The sequence below is a fragment of the Aquarana catesbeiana genome, linkage group LG06, assembly GCF_042186555.1.
Source record: "Aquarana catesbeiana isolate 2022-GZ linkage group LG06, ASM4218655v1, whole genome shotgun sequence".
NCBI lineage: Eukaryota > Metazoa > Chordata > Amphibia > Anura > Ranidae > Aquarana > Aquarana catesbeiana.
This window is the reverse complement of record NC_133329.1, coordinates 158,036,860-158,052,201: the sequence shown is the minus strand read 5'-3', so window position 1 is coordinate 158,052,201 and position 15,342 is coordinate 158,036,860.

Genomic DNA, 15,342 nt, shown 5'->3' with positions numbered 1-15,342 from the left:
TCTGGGGATTCAAAAGGCAGCCTCCCCTCTATTCCTTTCAGGCCACCAAGATTGCTTGTTCTCCAGCAGGCAGTAGTACCAGTTCCAGACTTGGAGAAGCACTTAGGCTTTTATTTCCCAGTCTTCTTGGTCCCCAAAAAATCGGGGGGGGTTGGAGGCCAGTGCTAGACCTGAAGAGGCTGAACAGGTATATCCGGGTGGAACATTTCAAGATGGAGTCCTTAAACACGGTCATTCTATCTGTTCAGCCAGGAGATTGGATGGCGTCCACAGACCTTCAGGATGCGTATCTGCACATACCTATCCGCCCTCAGTTTCAACCTTTTCTTCGGTTCAGAATAGGCGACTTACATCTTCAATTCCAATGCCTTCCCTTCGGGATTTCAACAGCGCCCAGAACTTTCACCAAAGTGCTAGTAGCGATCTTGGCTCCTCTTCGAGAGAAGGGGATTCGAGTACTACACTATTTGGACGATATTCTAGTTCTTTCTCAGCACAGGCAGACCTTGGTGATACATGTACAGTTGGTCCTAGACACACTGATAAAATTTGGTTGGCTAATCAACTACGCCAAAAGTCAACTTACGCCCACACAGGAGATAATTTACCTAGGGGCATTCTTCAACACTCCAGGAAGAGCAGTTTCACTCCCGGCAGAAAAAATCCCTTCATTGATAGGGAAAGTGAAAAGGGCGCTAGCGAGCCATTCTATGGCAGCATCAGACTTTCTAAGCCTGCTAGGTTCCCTCTCTTCATGCATACCTATGGTGAAATGGGCCAGATGGCATCTACGGACTTTCCAGGTGGGCTTCTTATCACAGTGGAAGAAAGATCGCCTAGAGCAGAGGATATTGATTACACCTACAATGAAATCCAGCCTTTGGTGGTGGACAAGACCATCCAACCTTCTGCTTCACTGTCCCCTTGGCCCCATCCCATGGATTGTTCTGACGACAGACGCAAGTCAGTTAGGATGGGGGGCACATTACCAAGACCAGTTGGTACAGGGCAGATGGCAATTCAATGCGACAGAGGTAGTATCAAACACCTTGGAGCTAAGGGCGGCTTGGTTAGCAATCCTGTCTCTGGCCACCTTCCTCAGGGGAAAATCCATCCTTCTCCAGATGGACAACAAAGCGGCAGTAGCTTATGTTCATAATCAAGGAGGAACGCACAGCAGGTCCCTTCTGAACGAAGTGACACCCATTCTGACATGGGCCGAGAGGAATTTAGTCAACCTACGAGCCTCATATATCCCAGGGCTAGAGAACCAGTTAGCCGATCAGCTTTCAAGATCTTTCAGCCACAACAACGAGTGGTCTCTGAATCCGAGGGTCTTCTCCTGGATATGCCAACAATGGGGCACTCCCCAAATAGACCTATTTGCCTCCCCGCTCAATGTGAAGACACCGCTTTTCTTTTCAAGGTTCCCATTTCCAAAATCAGCAGGGGTGGATGCCCTAACCCAGCCATGGAACTTTCAGATGGCATACGCATACCCACCAACTCCACTGATACTGAGGTTTCTCCAACGTCTAACCACAGAAGCGATCACAGTTTTAGCAGTGATTCCATACTGGCCCAAGAGACCGTGGTTCACGTTGCTAATCAAGATGACCTTGTGCAAACCGCTTCACCTTCCACGCATAGACAACCTTCTGTCTCAAGGCAAGTTCTGTCACCCGCACCCGGAGTTCCTAGACTTGAGGGTTTGGAAGTTGAGCGGAAAAGGTTGGGCGAGTTAGGATGTTCGCATAATGTCATTCAAACACTACTTCAGGCCAGAAAAGCATCTACGAATTCCACATACTATAGAGTTTGGAGAAAGTTTACGGAATTGGCAGAAATGAACCATTTCGATCCTCTAAACCCCGGAATCCAGAACATAATCCTCTTTTTACAGAGTGGATTGGACTTTGGGCCTGAATACGCTTAAGGTCCAGATTTCAGCCATTTCAGCTCTAACAGACACCCGGTGGGCGCTAGATCCTCTGGTGGAACGTTTCTTGAAAGCAGTTCTAAGATTGAGACCGCCTAGAAAGACTCTATACCCCAAATGGGATTTGACTATCATGCTTAATATCCTTTCAAAACCTCCGTTTGCTCCCACAGAAGAAAGCACCTTGGACAATATTTCTCTGAAGGCAGTCTTTCTAGTCGCCATCACTTCGGGTCGCAGGGTATCAGATCCAAGCATTAGGGTCAGGGACAGGGTGGTGTTGCAACCTATTCATCAGTTCATCCCTAAAGTACCTTCAGTCTTCCATCTGAACCAAGAGTGGGTTCTTCCAGCATTTGGGGATGATCCAGCCTCCTCCAAGCTGCATGAGTTGGATATAGCCAGATCCCTAAGTCACTGCCTAAATTTGACGCAGCAGTTCAGGAAAGATCAACTGCTATTTGTCATCCCCAAGGGTGCCAGAAAGGGAATGGCAGCATCTAAGACGACCTTGGCAAGCTGGATTGTAAGGTTAATCCAAAGAGCATATCGGGCTAGTGGTCTCCCAGGTCCAGATGCGGTCAATGCGCACTCAACACGTGGAATAGCCTCCTCCTGGGCAGCTTTGGCGCGGGTCTCCCCTGAGACAATTTGTCGAGCGGCCAGCTGGTCATCCTTCAGCACGTTCATGCCCCACTATAGTGTGGACCCAGCAGTCCTTACTTCCCGAGAGTTTGGAGAAAGGACTTTGCAGTCATCTGTACTGTAGCTTTTTTGTTTAATTAAATTGCTTTATTGCAGTATCCTCCCTGTAAGCGAGTTATTTACCATGGGTATGCTGACATGGGAGGCACGAGGAAAACGGAAAATTGAATACTTACCTTTCCGTAATTTTCCTTTCCTGGTGCCTGCCCATGGCAGCATACACCCTCCCTTCAATGATCCTTAGCGTTATGAGATCTAGTTACAAGAATACTGACTAAGTGGAGGAACTCTTTTTTTTATAGAGTTAAAATGGTCCTGTGGGTTGGTAGAGGGCGGAGCAACCAACCATGGGTATGCTGCCATGGGCAGGCACCAGGAAAGGAAAATTACGGAAAGGTAAGTATTCAATTTTCCGTTTTCTGAAAACTCAGCATAACCTATGCAACAGGGTAAAACATCCTTTTCCTATATACTCTAATGCCGCGTACACACGGTCGGACTTTTCGTCTACAAAAGTCCGACAGCCTGTCCGACAGACTTCCGATGTACCTTCGGCGGACTTGCGGCAGACTTTCTTACGAACGGACTTGCACACACACGACCACACAAAAGTACGACAGCCTAGTACGCGGTGACGTACACCAAGTCCGACGAGACTATAAAACGGAAGTTCAATAGCCCGTACGACACCCTTTGGGCTCCTTCTGCTAATCTCGTGTTTATCTCGTGTTAGTAGAAGTTTGGTGAGAGACGATTCGCGCTTGTGAGACTCGTATTTTTCAGTTCGTTTTAACTGTTGTTCAGTCTGTGCTTGTGAGGTTTGTATCTGCTTTTCAGTGCGTTTGGTCAGTTGGCATTGAGAAATCTTTGTTTTATTGGCCGCTCGTTCCTGATTTTCAGGTCGTTCTTCACAGGCCTTGCTGTTCTTCAGTGCGTTCTGTTTAGTGCGTTCTGACCAGCCGACCGTTTTGAAGCCATGTTACCTGTACGTACTCGTCGTAGAGCTCGTGCATTGTATGTGCTTGGTGCTGTAGTTTATTCTTCAGCCCAAGACCAGTCCATGAACAGGGCGAGGAGGAGTTCATGGACCAAGAATTGGTTGCTTCAGCGTGACCAGTTCTGTCACATGCCTTTGCTCCGTGAGATCCGTGAGAATAATCCTGAGGATTTCAGGAACTTTCTCCGGATGACGGACCCCGTTTTTGACCGTTTGTTGGCTTTGCTGACCCCCTATATCAGCAGGCAGGATACCTGCATGAGGCAAGCCATCACTCCGGAGCAGAGGCTGGTCGCTACCTTGCGGTATTTGGCCACAGGGAGAAGCCTGCAGGACCTTAAGTTCTCGACAGGCATCTCCCCCCAGGCTCTGGGGATCATTATCCCAGAGACCTGTTCTGCCATCATACAGGTCCTGCAGAAGGACTATATTAAGGTAAGATATTTTTCTTTTATTAGTATCACATGTTCTTTTATGTAATCTTTGATAATGTGATGTATTTCTTGCTTCAAACACTACTTACCATCATTGCAATATAGTGTGAATGTCCCCTTTTTATCCTCACACATGCTGGAATTTTTTACTGTTATTTTTTGTCATGCATGTATATTTTCCCTCAATAACCTTCCCAGCATGAAGTGATGGGAACATATCCACCTAGTCTACTCATTTGGAATGTATTTTGTTTGAGTGTATTTAGTGTGCTGCTAATGAGCAATTATCTAGATTTCACAACCCCCCCCCCCCCCACCACCACCTAAACTCACTCCAAATAGTGTGCTGCTAATGAGCAATTATCTAGATTTCACAACCCCCCCCCCCACCTAAACTCACTCCAAATAGTGTGCTGCTAATGAGCAATTATCTAGATTTCACAACCCCCCCACCCCCCCCCCCCACCTAAACTCACTCCAAATAGTGTGCTGCTAATGAGCAATTATCTAGATTTCACAACCCCCCCCCCCACCTAAACTCACTCCAAATAGTGTGCTGCTAATGAGCAATTATCTAGATTTCACAACCCCCCCCCCCACCTAAACTCACTCCAAATAGTGTGCTGCTAATGAGCAATTATCTAGATTTCACAACCCCCCCCCCCCCCCACCTAAACTCACTCCAAATAGTGTGCTGCTAATGAGCAATTATCTAGATTTCACAACCCCCCCCCCCCCCACCTAAACTCACTCCAAATAGTGTGCTGCTAATGAGCAATTATCTAGATTTCACAACCCCCCCACCCCCACCCTCGTTAAAATTTGCAGGAATGTTCTGTGGTGTTGATTTGTCTAAAGCAAATATATGTTGCACTTTGCAAAATGCATGTGCACTCTACAAGTGCATTTGTTCCAGTGCTTTAGTAAATGAGCAGAAGCTCTGCTGATTTCCATCATCAAATCATATGCAAGCCTCAAAGTGTTTTCATTAATTGCCCTTGCATGTGATTGTGTACTCCTTGCAACATGAATGCCTTTTTACATTACCTCATTTACTGTAAGCTGGTTAGCAACTGCACCTGCAGAGTGCGACAACTGCAGTCTTGTAGCCTTTTTAGTCCCTAAATTCCTGCGTGTCCTAAAAGTAATTTTTTTTAGGGATTTCACAACCCCCTAAAATGTAATCAATGTTCCATCAGAGGGGGTGAGCAATCTGATAAGTGTGCCTTTCCATATTAGTTATTCCAGAACAATTAAATTATTGAATGTTATACTGATGCTGGGGAATAATGTTTTTAATTGTCTAATTTTCTTGCAATGTTAGCTTCCAAATTAATTGATTTTGGTTTTCTTGTTTGATTTCCCAGTTTCCTTCAACGCCACAGGAATGGCAGACTGTGGCATCCCATTTTGCCAGCCGTTGGGACTTTCCCAATTGTGGAGGGGCTATAGATGGGAAACATGTCCACATTGTGCCACCACCCCATTCGGGGTCATATTATTTTAATTATAAGGGGTTCCACAGTATTGTTTTAATGGCGGTGGTGTCGGCACACTATGATTTTTTATATGTGGACGTGGGGAAGAATGGCCGGATGTCGGATGGAGGAGTATTTGCCCAGACGGAGTTCTGCCAGCGTCTCCAGAGTGGTGGCCTGGGATTGCCACCTGATGAGGATAACGTGGAAGGACTCCCCTTTGTCTTCATTGCCGATGAAGCCTTCGCTCTCAGCAAGCACCTCATGAGGCCATTCCCCCAAAGAACCCTCACCCCGGAGAGGAGGGTTTTTAATTACCGGCTGGCCAGAGCTAGAAGAGTGGTTGAGAATGCGTTTGGAATTCTGGCCAGCCGGTTCCGCCTGTTTCAAACAGCCATTAATTTGGCGGAATACAAACTTAATTTTATCGTTTTATCGTGCTGCATTCTGCACAACTTTTTAAATAAGCATTCTCCAAATTATATAGGCACAGTTGGGCCTGAGGCTGGACAAATAGAAGCCAACCTTACAGGCCTGGATACTGTCCGTACTGGCTTGGCCCCCCAAAGTGCCCGTCAAGTTAGACAGCAATATGTTAATTATTTTATGGGTAGGGGGGCCATTGCAATGGGCCAGGATATATAATTTTTGACAATAAAAAAATTATTGATGAAATCTTGCATTATATTTATTGCTTGCCTTTCTTTTGGGCTGTCTCCTAGGTTATGGTCGAGCAGTTGTAGTGCCAACTGTATTGTAATTTTAAATGTCTAAATAAGCTCCATTGCCACTGTAAACAACTTTTTTACAATTATAACTAAAATGATACTGAGCCTTGAAATAACAAACCACACATTTATTTAATTCCTATAAGGAGATGTTTTTATTAATGGTTGTTATGCATTCCGTTCTGCATTTAGTATAAAATGTTCATAGACAAAAATAGAATGATATCTTAATAATGTAGCAAAATATAATTATATCTAAATATTTATACCTAATCCACAAAAAAATATTTTTGGCTTTTTGATTTTCACAAACAGGCTTTTTTTTTTGTTTTGGGAAAATCAAGTTTTGTTTTTTTTTTTTTTTTTTAAAGCAATTTTTTTTGTTTATGTTTTTTTTTTTTTATCAAGTTATTTTTGTTTTTATTATTTTTTTTTAATAAAGTTTGTATATTAATTTTTTTTGGTTTTTTAAAATCAAGTTTTTTTTTTTTTTGGTTTTTTAAAATCAAGTTTTTTATTTTTTTTTTTTTGTGTTTTTTTGAAAATCAATTTTTATTTTTTTTGTGGATTTTTGAGGTATTTACGAGAAACAGCCCTCCTTTTTTACATTAGGTTAAACAGCCATTTATGTTCTGCCAAAAAAAAAAAAGAGAAGGCCCAGAATGGGGTCAGCAAAACAGGAAATGAAGGACATGATTGATGTTTTGGGGTTTAAAAAAGGGCATTTAGATTCGACCCAAAACATCAATCATGTCCTTCATTTCCTGCTGCATACGATCCAGCCGATTCCGCATTTGATCGATCTCCCCATTCCAGGCCATGATTTGAGCAATTAGCCGTTGGGCACTGTCTGTGGTGAAATAGTCACTTGGACCTAAAGTGGAATGAAAAAAAAAATGTTTAGAAATATGCACACATAAGTTTACCTTACCATAAAGCTGGTGTCTCAAACACTGACCTGGTGGGGTGCCCATGTCGCATACTTCATGAACATCCTCGGGGGTGGCGCTGTTGCTTGACTCAAGCACAACCAGATCACCTAAAATAGAGTAGAAAAATTACATAAAATAAAAGGCAGCCATGCATAGATTACCGTAAGCTGGTGTGTCAGACACTCACCTGGTGGGGTGCCCATGTCGCCCACCTCTCCTTCCTCCACATCCTCAATGGGACTTGGGCTTATTTCCCAATCATGTTTTGCTTGGGGTGGACTGTCTTCTGGTTGTTGGCTGAGTGATTTTTCCCCTATGTGAAACAAAAAATTAATAATCTAATTAGCACACAGATATTTTAGTACATAGTAATTTTCCAACATTTGTAATGAAGTGGTTTGTGTAGAGTTCCTATTTTACCTCAATATTTAAAATTAGAAAGACATATCGGATAGATAGATATCAATATCTCAAAATATAGTTAATAATCTTTTGATCTCTCTCTATATCTGGAACAAAATCTCTAAATATCTAACTAAATATAAAGCCAAAAAATTAAGATAACTTCAAATCTTCAAAAAGAATGTTTTACATTTCTATATCTATCTATCTACCTATCTCTATATTTCTCTCTCTCTATATATTTCTCTCTCTCTCTCTCTCTCTATATCTCTATATCTATATCTATCTCTCAAAATATATATATATATATATATATATATATATATATATATATATATATATATATATATATATATATATATATTTATATATATATATATAGTTATATATATATATATATATATAGTTATATATATATAGTTATATATATATGTGTATAGTTATATATATATATATATATATATATATAGATGTATATCTATAGATATGTAACGAGGTTTCTTAAAAGATCGTTTAAAACGATGACCAAAAAATCGGATAGGAAGGAAAAGCACATGGAGCAGTATACAAGGTAATAAACACAAGAGAAAAACACGACAAGTACTTACTTTTTTTAAGAACTTTCCGGATACGTCGGTATTGATCCGGCTCCCTGAGTTTCAGGTCAGACCATCTTTTTCGCAGTTGATCTTTGGAGCGCTGGACCCCAAAAGATGCCTGCAAAGTCTCCACGACCTTCGCCATTATTTTGGCCTTGCGCAAATTTGGCGGTGCGTACGGCCCATAATTGCCATCATAGTCGTCTTTGTGAAGAATGGCCACCATCTCCACCATCTCTTTAAAACTCATATTAGAGGCCTTAAATCTAGGCCTCATAGATTTCGCTGACGTTCCAGCCTCCGGGCTGTCTCCACTACCTGAGGTCGTCAACATTTCAGGTGTCTCCGCCATTCTTTAACTCCACTACGCGCCGTAACAAAAAATGGGCGGAGAACATGAGTTAAAATCGAACGTCAGGGGCGGGCGACGCAGGCGGAGTTTCACACATGCGTAGTGTATAAAGAGGGGCCTTGCGCACGTGTCGTACGTACGTTCTGTGCGTCGAATTAGGGGGCGGAGAACATGAGTTAATTTCGAACGTCAGGGGCGGGCGACGCAGGCGGAGTTTCACACATGCGTAGTGTATAAAGAGGGGCCTTGCGCACGTGTCGTACGTACGTTCTGTGCGTCGAATTAGGGGGCGGAGAACATGAGTTAATTTCGAACGTCAGGGGCGGGCGACGCAGGCGGAGTTTCACACATGCGTAGTGTATAAAGAGGGGCCTTGCGCACGTGTCGTACGTACGTTCTGTGCGTCGAATTAGGGGGCGGAGAACATGAGTTAATTTCGAACGTCAGGGGCGGGCGACGCAGGCGGAGTTTCACACATGCGTAGTGTATAAAGAGCCTTGCGCACGTGTCGTACGTACGTTCTGTGGTAGGTGATAGTGGACCTGGACGTTACAAAACGAAGGTAATTTTAGATATATTTTTTTTTTTTTTTTTTGGTTTTTATGGTCATGACTTTGTAGCAAGCGGCCTATATGGCTTGATAGATTGATGAGGCCTACATAGGGAGAAGATGATGAGGGGTTAGCCGAAACCTATAATAAAAGTGTTTTTTGTCTTGTGACTTCATCTTTTCCAGATATAATGAATCCCCTATTTAAGGATCCAGAGTTCCTTACATCTTTTATTTCCAAATATCGAGAGATGAGGAATTTGTGGGAGGTGAAACACCCTCAGTATTATGCTAAGCATGTGAGGAAGTCAACGCTGGAGAGACTTCTGGCCTTTGTCCAGGCGACCATCCCGGAAGCAACAATGGAGACATTGCTCAAGAAAATTGGGGTCTTGAGGAACATGTATAAGAGGGAGCATAAGAAGATCCAGGAATCAAGGAGATCAGGAGCATCAGCAGATGATGTTTATGTACCCAGGCTGTGGTACTATAATCAACTCCGTTTTCTGGATGACCAGAATGAAGCCAGGCCATCACTTTCAACCCTTCCCTCCACCCTTCCCTCCACCCCAGCAGAGGCTGATGAGGAGCAAGCTGGGTCTTCCATCCTGGATGAACCAGATATGACCATCTGGAGTCAGGTAAATTATTTTAACAAATATTTACTGTACTAATATTAATGATGTTAACTGGATGTTATAATTGTCTAAAATAATTTGGCACTCAAAATTGTGTATACATATCAATTGACAGTAGTGGCTAAATATGTTTGGCACCTGCTTGAAATAATTATGGTGTCTGATTAGACTCTTTTATTAAAGAGAAGTATTCACATTGAATTTGCTATTCATGAGAAGCAAACTGTGTGTCATTGATGAACCCAAAAAAATATACTCAAACTATTGTCCTTTTTTTATACACAGGATGAGTCCATCCAGGAGGAATGGGGGGAAAGTGGCAGGCAGGAGGAGACCAGGCCCATGGACAGCCTGGAGGAGGCCGGATTCACCATCATCCTGGAGGAGGCTGGGCCCAGTGTCAGGCAGGAGGTGGCTGCTCCCAGTGAGGTGGCTGCTCCCAGTGAGGTGGCTGCTCCCAGTGAGGTGGCTGGGCCAAGTGAGGTGGCTGGGCCAAGTGAGGTGGCTGGGCCAAGTGAGGTGGCTGGGCCCAGTAGGAGCCTGACCGAATCCCAAGTGCCTCCCCTCCACCTTCCCAAAAAAAGGGCCAGGAAGGGGATGGTCACACAGGACGCATCCCTGCGCCTCATGCAAGAGGCCACCCGTTTTTTAAGGAGCCCCCCCGAAGCGGAAGAATCCTATGGCTGCTACTTAGCCAGCAGGCTTCTTCAGATGAATAGGGAGCAGCGCCTCATTTGTGAGCGCCTATTTGGGGAAACAATCCATAAGGGGCTGCAGGGCACGCTAACACAAAACACCCAACTACATGAGGCAGCCCCCCCTCCTCCTCCTCCTCCTCCTCCTCCTCCTCCTGCCACAACTGAAACACCAGAGCCACAGCCTCAAAAGAAGGCTACAGGGAAGGCTGCAGGGCAGCGTGGAGGAAAGGCTGCAGGGAAGAGAAGAAAATGATGACCTGGGTTCAGTCTGGTCTGACAGAAGACGCAGGCTGTTGTAGGACCACAGTCTGGGGACATCTAGATCATCTGCTGGTGCTGTTGATCTCTGGGATTCTTGGACCAGATTGTGCTCCCTCTTATATGGACTCCGCAAGATCCCAATTTTCTGGTACACCGACTTTTTCCAGCGTTGACTTCCTCTTTATTTTATTTTGACCATGAATAAATGGATCATTTTTTGAGTTTAGCAAAAGACTTTTTATGTTTTTTCTTTGAAATCATTGATTTTACACACAATGTTAAATTAACAAGGGACAACAATCTCATTGAGTTAGAAAAAAAACACACCAAAAATACATTACTAATGTTAATAATGTTCAAGTGGTAAGTCTTGAAAATCCAAAAATTTACGTAACCAAAAACGGTGCTTTGGGTTAACTTTATCTAAAAACTAAAAAATAATCACTATAAAAAAAAAAAAACAGAATAATGGGTTCTTTGTGGTAACTTTACAAACCTAAAAAAAAAAAAGGGGAAAAAGTATTATTAGTATGGAAACATTGTTTTTAAAATGCATACTATATCATTCATGAGATCAAAGAGAAAAAGAATCCAGAAATCAGTTTGGGAGAACTCTGATTATGAACAGCAAAACACCTTCTTTCTTTATAGAGCCTTCGTAAAGAAGAAATAAAATGCGCTGCATTCAACGATCACAGATTTTGCAGCGTGATGAATGTGCTACCTACAATACGAACACTAGTTTTACTAGACCGAGTGCTTCCGTTTAGTTTTTGCTTATGAGCATGCGTCGTTTTTTTGTCCGTCGGACTAGCATACAGACGAGCGGACTTCGGGGTCCGTCGTACTTACGACGTAAAGATTTGAAGCATGCTTCAAATCTAAAGTCCGTCGGATTTGAGGCTAAAAAAGTCCGTTGAAAGTCCGGAGAAGCCCACACACGATCGGATTACCAGCCAGCTTTAGTCCGTCAGCGTCCGTTGGACTTTTGTAGACGAAAAGTCCGACCGTGTGTACGCGGCATAAGGCCTCATGTACACTGCTGCTGGTAAACAGACGTTTAGGAGCAGTTGGGCATTTTTTTCAGCTGCCCCTGAACTCTCCTCTATGCTATCTTATCAGTACATGTACACAGGGTCGTTTACAGTTGTTTCTGCGTTCAGGACGGATGTTCAGAGGCATTTGAAATGCCAAATTCCTGTAACAGCAGTAACTCGCGTTTTGCCGTGTTTTGTTTACAGGCGTTTTTAATGGAGATACATTTTGACTATTTGAAAAAAAAACGCTCCTAAACGCAAACACGGCTAAACTGACATTTTTAAAGGTCGTTTACGATCAAGCTAAATCGTTCAAGGGAAATTTTAAAACATCCCGTGTACATGAAGCCTAATTGTGGCTGCCCCAGCATTCCTGTGTAGATAAAGTCCTTATGGATGAAGTCTATAACTGGAGAATCCAGAGTGGAGGTATCCTATCCTACAGCAAGCTCTGTGGAACTCATCCTCTCTTCTAGCAGCTGCAGCAGCTATGTGAAGTAGCTGGAGATTACTGTACATGCTGTGTCTTGTCTGTGTCACCTATATTTTTGCTTATTTGCTGAATATGTTCAGGTGTTTTAAATAGTCTTGCAGGATTTAAATGTAATTTTTGTATGTGTGTGCTGTAATCTTCTGTTCTGTTTGTATGGTCTTATAGCTGCACCATCTTTAATATAATGCATTTTTAGGGTGTGCCCCCCAAGTCTTTGTTTGTCTATTGTATGGGTCCTGACCAGATCCCTTGGGCCGGAGCACCCCATCCCCCCCGCCATTACCCCTAATTAGTATCCACCTGTGTTATAGGAGGAGTCCTTTTAGTTCTCCCATAAAGAGAAGTGTATTTCTCCCATGGTTGAGAAGCAGGATCTTTCATTCTATGAATAGTGTAGGACCCGCTGATAATGGGGTACTTTGACGCAGTAGTGGGCTTAAGCACCAAATCCCTATATTTTTGCTTATTTGCTGAATATGTTCAGGTGTTTTAAATAGCCTTGCAGGATTTAAATGTCATTTTTGTATGTGTGTGCTGTAATTTTTTTGTTCTGTTTGTATGGTCTTATAGCTGGACCATCTTTAATGTAATGCATTTTTTTGGGTGTGCCCCCCAAGTTTTTGTTTGTGTCACTTCCCATGCAGACTGCTTACTGTGCAGTGCCCTTCCCCCTTTTTATTTACAGCAATAGGGAGCAGGAATGGACTGTCCACAAAGCAACCAAGAAGAGATCTGGTCATTGTTTACTTTAAAATGGCAGTAATTCTAGGTTAACAGGGGTTTCTAAAAAGAAACAACGTGTGCACTAGGGATTCCAGACTAAAGGGTACACTCTATTCTACCCAGAGGTAGATGTCAGCTGGCTCTGTATATGGAAAGCCATTGGCACAACCAGCATCTGCAAGCACTTCTCCCCCTGCTACAAAAATGCAAACATTAATGCTATGTATACACAATAGGATTTTCCGACAACAAAACCGTGGATTTTTTTACAAAGGATGTTGGCTCAAACTCGTCTTGCATACACACCGTCACACAAATGTTGTCGGAAATTCCAAACGTCAAGAACGCGGTGACGTACAACACGTACGACGAGCCGAGAAAAATGAAGTTCAATAGCCAGTGCGGCTCTTCTGCTTGATTCCGAGCATGTGTGGACTTTTGTGCGTCGGAATTGTGTACACACGCTCGGAATTTCCGTCAACAAGTCTTGTTGTCGGAAAGTTTGAGAACCTGCTCTCAAACATTTGTTGGCAGAAATTCCGACAACAAATGTTCTATGGAGCATACACACGGTCGGACTGTCCGACAACAAGCTCACATCCAACATTTGTTGTCGGAAAATCCTATCGTGTGTACGGCCCATTGGTCAAACTGAATAATATTGGTTCAGTTTTCAGCCAGATTAAGCAACAATATTATATTTATAAGAGTGGGCAGGAACTTTCCAGCAACAACTCCCAGGCTGGGTTCACACATGTGTGGTGCGAATTCCAGCTCCGTTTTTTTGCGAAGAGAAAAAACAGCTGTTCAGCGGTTCCTCTCCGTTGTAGCTGCGGATCAGTGAGCAGGGAGAGGGGGAAGGTGTAGTGAGGAGGAGAAAATTTGTGTTCATAACGAAATGCATCTGTGAATCAGATACATTCCCATAGAAGATAATGTGCTTGTTTTTTGGGCAATGCGCAGTGCGAATGCAACGCACATATGTGAACCAGATGCATTCAAATGAATGCATTTTAAAATGTCCTGCGAATTGGATGCTGTGTAAGCCGCATCTAATTCGCAAAGATGTGAACGGGGCCTCAGGGCTAATGTTGATCAGGAATAATACAGAAACCAAGATTTCAGGTGCTGGTAACATCTGCATGCTCTGCTCTCCTACTTCCTCTCCTCTCTTGCATGATAACCACATCCAACTTATCTCTAAGTGCTCCTGACCATTAGGCCTCATTCACACGGGCCGAAATACAGCAACCGCCTGTGGAGGGCCATGCTTACCCACATGGGGATGCACGGGCGTTCCACACATCCTCGTGCAGGCAGACCCATACTTGAAAAGCCCTCATTGGACCCCACCAATCTTAACAACCTATGCCCCATCTCCTTGCACCCCTTTTCCTCCAAACTCCTTTAACATCTGGTCTACAAATGACTGACCAACCAGTTCATTGAGAATAACCTTGTTGATCCCCTTTAGTCTGTATTTCACCCTCAACACTCCACAGAAACCGCTCTTCTAAAACTCACAAACGATCAACTAATGGCTAAAACCAATGGACTGCACGCCTACCGCTGGACCTCACTAGTGCCTTTGACCACCCCCCCTCAAAAAAACTCAACTTCTTTGGATTCAGTGACTGTTCTCTTTACTGGTTCTTATCCTACATATCCCACCACACCTTCAGTGTCACTTACAATTCTACTTCCTCCTCTACTCTCCCTTTTTCCATCGGGTTTCCCCAAGGTTCTGTACTTGGACCTTTCCTATTCTCGGTCTACACCTTCTCCCTGGGTCATCTGACAGCCTCAAATGGCTTTCAATACCATTTCTATGCTGACAACATCCAATCCTCTCTCTCTACTCCTCAGCTCACTCCATCATTCTCCTCGCGTATCACTTTACTAACTTACTGTACATATCAGTCTGGATGTCACACCACATCCTCAAACTCAATCCATCCAAAAACAAGCTCATAGTATTTCCTCCCATACGTGCCCCTTCCCCTGACTTCTCTGTCAAGGTCGATGGCACCAATATCAATCTGTCCTTGTGTGCCAAGGCACTAGATGTTATCCTTGGCTCTGAACTCTCCTTTCAGGCCTGACATCCAATCACTGTCCAAAGCTTGCAGCCTTAACCTATGCAACATCTCCAAAATACTCCCCTTCCTAACCAATGACACTACAAAGCTTCTAATTCATTCCATTGTTGCTTCTAATTATTCCTGAGCCTCTCTCATCTTATGAAACTTCTTACCCCAATCTGTCTGACTATCTCCTACTCTGTCCACTTTTAGGCAGTCACTGAAAATCCTTCTCTTCAGAGAGGCCTATCCTTCCCCAGCCTACCAACTGTAATTTTATTTTCTGCATCAGCTC